This window comes from Vicugna pacos, chromosome 13 (genome assembly GCF_048564905.1).
Source record: "Vicugna pacos chromosome 13, VicPac4, whole genome shotgun sequence".
Classification (NCBI taxonomy): Eukaryota; Metazoa; Chordata; class Mammalia; order Artiodactyla; family Camelidae; genus Vicugna; species Vicugna pacos.
The window spans coordinates 41,750,605-41,758,478 of record NC_132999.1 but is presented as its reverse complement, the minus strand read 5'-3'; positions in this window follow the sequence as shown (position 1 = coordinate 41,758,478).

The window sequence follows — 7,874 nt, the reverse complement described above, 5'->3', positions numbered from 1 at the left end:
AAGAAAACACAAAATTATGATAACATTCCTTCGGAGAATTAAAACAGGGCGATATTATAGTGACTGGATGGTCGGGGATGTCCTGAAAAGGTGACATTTGACATTTGAGCTGAGGTGAATGACTTGAAGCCAAGCTTGTGCAAACTAGGAGAGGAGCTCTGCAATTAGAGGGAACAGCCTGTGTAAAGTTGCTGGTGGAAATGAGCTGGACAATTTGGAAAAACGGAAAGGCCAGTAAGACTGGGGAGAGGTGTGACAAGAGGTGGGAGAGGAGGGCAAGAGCCAGTGTATTTAGGGTTTTGTGAACCAAGGTAAGGAATTTGGATTTCTTGTTGAGGAGTGCAGGCCCTGGGGGCTGTGCCTGGGTTTAAATCTGCTCCTCTTAACTGTATGTCTTTATATAAGTTAATATCCTCTCTGTGCCTTGGTTTCCTCATCTGTGACTAGATGTGCAATGATAGGCTATCAAAGGAGAGTGACACGATCTAATTTGTATTTTTAAAAAGCCACTCTGTATAGTCTTGGAAAAGCTGCTTATCTTCTCTCAGCCTCAATTTCATTAGGAACACACACACAACATAATGTCTAACTCAGAGAATTATTTTAAGTTTCGAGTGACCTTAATTAATGTGTGAAAGCACCCAGCACACAGCAGCAGCTCAAAAAGAGTTAGGCTTGTTTCATTCCTTTATTCTCTCATTCATTCATCTTCATCTCCCCCAGGAACCTTCCGTTTTTACTAGTCATCACAGCTGGTCTCTTCTTATCTTAAAAACAGAAGCCATCTCTCTCCTCCATGCAAGTTACTCTCGTTCTCCTACCTTCCACCATGGAACTCCCCAGAAGAGACCTCTGTGTCAGTGGTTCTCCAATTGTAGTCCCTTTTCCAACCTCACACTTGTGTGAGACTGGATTTTCTTCATGTACTTCAACCAAAATAACCTATCGCAGTGGACTGAATGCAGAAGCAGACGTTGAGAAGCCAACTGTCTTCTATTATGGCAGACATTAAAGAGATTTGCAGAAATGTAAACATCACTCTTCTCACCAAAGTTTTTCTTTTGGAAAATAGAGTTATTTAAAAATAAATATATTATGTTAATAGGTCTGTTCTTGTTATTTTAAAAGCAAATACACATTAAAATTTCAAGTTCATGTATATGTGATTATCAAAAATATATATCCCATATAAACAAGCACTTTTGGGGTTTTTCAGTAACTTTTAAGAGTAGAAAAGAGTTCTGGGACTGAAAGTTTGAGAGCTGCTGCTCTATCCTGAGAGCTTTCACCTACGCAGGCATCTCATTGGAATCTGGTTTCTTCTCAAGACTGCTTTGAGTTTTACTCCCACTAACTTCTCTGGCAGGGGTTGCTAATCTCCTTTCTTAGTCCTCACTTCCTAGATCCTTCTCAGTGCTTGACTGCATTGACCATTCTCCTCAGTGTTTTTTTTTTCCCCCCCCCGCTGGGGCTTTGTATCACTTGGTTTCACCTATTTTCTGATTGTTTCTTCTCCATTGCTCTCTTTTTAAAATCCCATTTCATTCTGCTCCCTAAACATGTGTGTTTTTTCTGGGCCTGTATTCCTTGCCTCGCCCTCTACATGGTCACCTCTTTGCTGTCTGCTACCATGTGCTGATGTCTCGGTCTCCAGCCCAGACTGCGCCACAGACCTCCATTTCCCAACTGTGTCGCATATTCCCACATGTTTCACTGGTACTTGAAACTCAGCATGTCTAAAAGTTCATCAAGTCCTTCCCAAATGAATTGCTGCTCTGAATTTTTTTTTTTAACCTCTGTAGTTGCTACCACCGTTTTTCAACTACCCAAGCTGGACCCCTTGAATCAACTTGACAACTTCTAAAAATTCCTTGATTCCCTCATGTCTGTCATAGTCACTGAGCACTGCAAATTCTTTGGAGTTTCCCTCCCACTCTTCATTTGTCTTTTTATTCTGTCACCATTCTAGATGAGACCCCCTTTTTCTCATTTAATTCAGTATAAAAGCCATCTTACTGGTCTTTGTGTCCCAGGATCCTTTGTGAAGAGATACAAAGTACAGTTATGATCTTATTTACCTGCTAAGAAAACTTTCAATTCACTAGCAGGATAAAGGTTCTGATGCTAACATTGATTTGATTCCAACCTACCTTCAGGCAGAATCTCCTTCAGGCTCTCTACCCAAACCTTGCAACCAGTGTTTCTTAAAATGTGGTGTGGGAACCAGTTGCCTTAACGTTAACTGAAATGCTTGTGAAACCCAATCCCACACCTACAGAATCAGAAGTGGAGCCCAGGCATGTGCACATCTAACAATGCACACAAATTGGAGACCCACTGCCCTCCTTTCTAGTCAGCCTCAGCCCCTCAGCAACCCCCAGACAAGCCCTGCACTCTTGTCTGTGCCTGTGCTAGCCTGCTCCATCTGCCTGGGCTCCCCTCTTGCTTATCTATAGATGTTAAGCCTAATCCCTCGTTCAAAGGCTGGCTCCACTGCTGTGTCTTTCTGAAGTCTTCACTGATTACCCTGATTGGGAGTGATGCCTACAGCATGTTGCTTGCTGTATGTTTGCTCGTAGCATGCAGATTCGCCACAGTTATTTCTCGTAAATCTTAACCTCTCCTACTAGTCTCTTGGGTGTTGAGACAGGGAGAAGGCCTTCAGAGGCCAAAATGCTTCATACTGCAAACTGCAGTTGCATGAGGAACACTGGTTTATAAATGTGAGAAGGGGATGGGGATCTGAATGAAGATGATGGCAGTGGAACGGCAAAGAGATGAGTTTTTTTTTTAATACCTTTATTGTGGTATGATTCCTGTATAGTAAACTGCACATATTTCAGATGTACAATTTGATGAATTTTGATAGATGTATACACCAATGAAATCACCACCACAGTGAAGATAGCTAACATTTCCATTACTCCCCAAGAGGTGCAAATTTCAAATTCCCAATTTATCCCTTCTCACCCTCTTCGCCCCCTGGGATGAGTGCTAAAGACCCTGAAAAGAGCTAATCAGAAGACTCAGGGACTGATTAAATCTGGAGTGTGGTTTGCAGGAGGAGGAATCAATGATTTAAATTTTCACACCGGGTATCCAGAGAGATGATGGGCTGTTGATAGGAATGAGAGGGTTGAGGGTGGGTCTGGGGGTCATGCCTGTGGAGGATCTCTCATTTTTTTCTGGCTACTTAGCCACTGAACTCCTTTCGCCCTTTTTGAGGAAATCTGACCTTCTATGACTTTCAGTGGGAGGTGAAGTTCTGCTTCCCACTACAGATGGTTTTAAGGCCAGATATTGTCTCTGATCCTTGTCAACCACGGCATGGGCTTGTGACCTAAACTCAGGCATTATCAGATTCTAAATCTGGAGCAAGTGACATAAACTAGCAGGAACCATTTAGGCTCCATCCTGGTTTCTGCATCATCCAGTGCCTCAATCCTGGGGTTGTTGCTGCTGGTCCTTCCCTATGCTGCCTACCTCTCCTTGGTTCTGGGCCATTTCCCCATGGTTCTTCAGTCTTCCTGACAAATGTGGGTTGCCTGAATTTCAATAGATTTCTATTCCACTTATGTGGCCAGAATTTTGTTTTGTTTTCTTTTTTTTTTTTTGTGCAACCCTAGACTAGTACCAGGCCCACTTGAATTGCGTTCATTTCAGGAGCCTTGAATTTCTCTGTTCCCTTTAGAGGAGCTCTGTTGTGGTTCTGTTTCCACGTGTCAGAGGATCATAGAATCCTGAGTGTTAGGATGATTCCCAGGTCACCTGCTCCAACTTACCACCCAGGGTCCAAATCCCCTCTCCAGCAACCCTAGGATGCTCCCCGTAATCACTGCCTGAGACACCAGTGACCAGCAACTCACTTCTTTGCCAGGTGTTCTACTCTATTGTTAGGAAGTTTTAGGTAACTTCTACCCATCACTTCTGGCTCTTTTCTTTGGAGAACTGTCTTATTTTGTATTATATTTTATTTAAAAAGTTTCTTCATGCCTTTTGAAAGTGAATGTCCTTAAATCCAGAGAAAACTCCAATTCAGAAAGATACATGCACCCCGGTGTTCACAACAGCACTATTTACAATAGCCAAGACATGGAAGCAAAGTAAATGCCCATCAACAGATGAATGGATAAAGAAGATGTGGTATGTGCATATATATATATATGAGTATTACTCAGCCATAAGACAGAATGAAATAATGCCATTTACAACAACATGGATGGACCTAGAAATCATCATACTAAGTGAAATAAGTCAGAAAGACAAATATCATATGATATCACTTATCTGTGGAATCTTAAAAAAGACACAAGTGAACTTATTTACAAAACAGAAATAGACTCACAGACATAGAAAACAAACTTATGATTACCAAAAGGGAAAAGGGGGGAGGGAAAAATTAAGAGTTTGGGATGAACAGATATACACCACTATGTATAAAATAGATAAACAAGGTTCTACTGTATAGCACAGGGAACTATATTCAATAGCTTGGAGTAACCTATAATGAAAAAGAATATATATATATACACACACAAGTGAATCACTATGCTGTACACTAGAAACTAACACAACATTGTAAATCAACTATATCTCAATTTAAAAAACCCCAAAACAACAACAAAACCAACAAAGAAAGTGAATAAATGAAAATGACATCAGTGTTAGACACTAAGTGTGAGGTGATGAAATAGGGAAAGTGAGCCTGCAGCCCAAGTTAAGGTGGGGGGCAGAATACAGAGATTTGTGAGTTAACAGTAATGACCTCTCTGAAAAAAAAAAAAGACTCAAAACAATTTGTGGAAGAATGCAAACTGAGCACTGCAGGGCTTATAAAACATTCGGTCAGCACTGGGGTGAGAGTAAGGGATAGGGTGAGTGTGAGAAATGGAGTGAGAGAGAAAGATGAGGTGAGAGTGAAGATGGGGCAGGGAGGGGGAAGCCTCCAGCAATGGCCCTGATATTCTGACAGACTTTTAAAAATGGCAACATCAACATCTATATCATATAGGGAGATCCTCAATCAGAAACCGCTGAGGGAGAGACGGGATGTGTGGTCAGAAATTAGTAGGACTGGAGCCCCCCAAGGTCAAAGGGTGGGAGAATTTTAAGAAGAAAAGGGTGTTTAGCAGGACCAAGGAGAATGGGGCACAGAGAAGACAGTTGGGTCCAGCAAAGTTGGGGGCTGGAGAAGGGACATTGTAGTGACAGGAGCTGCAGGGAACAGGAGGGAGGAGGGTGAGGTCTGGAAGCCTGGAGGGCTGCTAAGTGAGTGGAGGCGGCCCTGGAGGAGCAGAGGCCAGCCTCTGTGGGGGTGGGTCAGACAGCCTGAGCTGCTGTTGGGTGAACATCTGAGGTGTGGAAAGAGAGCCGTGTAGGGACTGAAGAGATAAATGATGTGCCGAGTGAGAGCGGAGAGACAGGGACAGCACACGACACAGGCACTGTCTTCTCAATTGTGACTGAACTGAGAGGTCTTTGGGACATCCAGAGAGCCCGAGTCAAGCGTCCTTGGCCCTCACAGGAACTTCCCCTTGAATACCTGAAAAACGTCAGCCCTGACATTTCATAAGGAAGTTGGGGAGTTTTATAAAGAGAAAGGAGGGTGGAATGATCTGAGGCAAACATGGTCTAGGATTCAGGAATCCTGGGTCTGTCCCCAGCTCTCCTGGGACTGTGCTAGAAATGTGGCCTCAATAGGCCTAATGCGATTGGGAGTCCATGTGGTTTGGGGAACAAAAAGAGAAGGTAATACTACTTTTTGTCAGCAGAGGAACCACCAGCCAGAAACAAAATGCATACAGAGTGTGTGTGTGTATGTGGGGTGGTGGTGGGGTTAAGGTAATCAAACACTCCAGCAACTCATAATTTCCATTGGCCCTTGGAAGGCATCTTGACATTCTCATTTGAAAAGGGGTGGGTTATGATCTGAGAATTTACTTCACCCGGAATCATGAAGCTGGGCAGGGAGATTCACTCTGAAGGGGGTTCCCTAGTCCAATCCTTGAAAACACTTCCTTTCACTTCCTCGACTGTCAGCTGTCCAAGAATTTAGCGGCTGAAGAGGAGTTATCCAGGGCATCACTTAAAGGAAGGAAGGGTAGGTAAAGGTTGTATTAGTTTTCAGATTTTAATTTGGGTTTTTACGATTAGGTATTATGATATATTTTTTTTTCTCTAAAATTTGTGTTTGTCTCTCTGTGGTTTCCTGTGGCTTGAGTTGGTCTCCATGGATATAAATCAGAGTGATAAGCCAGGTGGAAGAGGATGAGGGAATCTGACCCTGTCCAGACTCGAGGATCTCCAGGATCTGGTGCTGAGGCTCGAGTTTGGTTTTTACCTACCAGGATCTGGATCTGAGGGAAAAAAGTGAACTTATCCTTAAATATTGTTACATACTTATGTGGATCACATGGGATGACTTTCCTCCTAGAACTAAGGGCTAAATACACCTGCCCCCTTGCTCCTCCCCCCTTCACTCTCAATTTTTATTACATCTTTCTTCTGGGAGCCATTAAAGCACTTTTGTTCAGAAGGCTTTTCTAGAGCTTTGCCTTGCCTGCTCTACAGGGCCTTCCGACACTCACAGGAACAAGAGCAGAACAGCTTAAAGCTTAGTTCAGGAAGAGGTGAGTCACAGAATTGGTGCCAGAGAGCAGATATACCCCCGAAGCATGGAGTGGGGAGAAGCATGGGTAAAATTCCAATTCTAAGGTCTCACTTGGCAAGGACTAGAAATTTGTCAACTCAATAGCTTAGCTGGGCAAGCAGGCTTTGAGTCAATGGGCTAGTTCTTTTCCTTTCTTACAGATGAGGGAACCAAGGCTCGGTGAGGGTAACTGCCCAACGCCATGGTGAATTCAGGCAGGGACGGGGACCACAGCATGTCTTCCCTTGGAGCGCCCTGGCCACTGTTGTGTGACACTCTCAGACCCTGTGATCTGGTTTTAAATGAACAATGATGTGCTGTCAGTGTTCAGTCCACATTCCTGCCAGAGTAATCCCTATCTTCTTTTTCCTTTGCTCCCTCCTGACTCCCATGATTTCTCTGGGTGCCCTGAACCACCATGCAAATAACTTGTTTTTCTCAACGTTTGTGCAAGTCTGGAGACATGAAACTCAAAGATTGCCTCATCACCGGGCTGCCTTACCAGAGATCTGTATCTTGTTTATTCACGGAGAGAACAGATACGTCTGGAATCATCAGCATGGCTCTGGGACAGGTGGAGGGAGGAGGCTGCTTCTCAGCAGCGCGTGGCCCACCTCCAAGGCCCCAGGACACACTTGGGGCAGACAGTGAAGTTTGGGTTTGTGGCAGTGTGGTGGCAGACAGGCTCAGGCTCAGGACAGAGCTTTCCCCTTCATCTGTCACCCAGTCAGGCCACCCACAAGTGGTAGCCAGGTTGCTTAAAAGAGACTAAAACAGAAGGCACTTTGTAAGCCTGGAAGCAGTGGCTTACAGCGCCATGTGTTTCTCTTCCCCAACGGACCTTTTGGGGGCTTTTGTGGGTCACTTTCATGGGTTAGAAGCAACTTAAATTTATTTGGTGATTTACCTTTCTGTATCCAAACCCTGTATCACGGGGAAGCTAAAGGTCAGGTACCCTGGCCCTAACATTCCATAAATATATTTGCCTCAACTCTTGCCAAGGTGCAAGGGTCCAAGTGGTCCTGGTGGTTGGCTCAGTCTCAGGCAACGACCAGCTGAGCTCAGTTTCTCGCCTACCTCTGCCCTTCTGGATATTCCCTCCATCGGACTGAATGGACCTTGGCCTCTGGATGTCAGCTGACCCCTCGCCTGCCGTTACTCAGTCCAGGATGAGCATGAGGCAAGAGCTGAGCCTCCTTCCTGAAGCAATTAAGGTAGCCCTGGC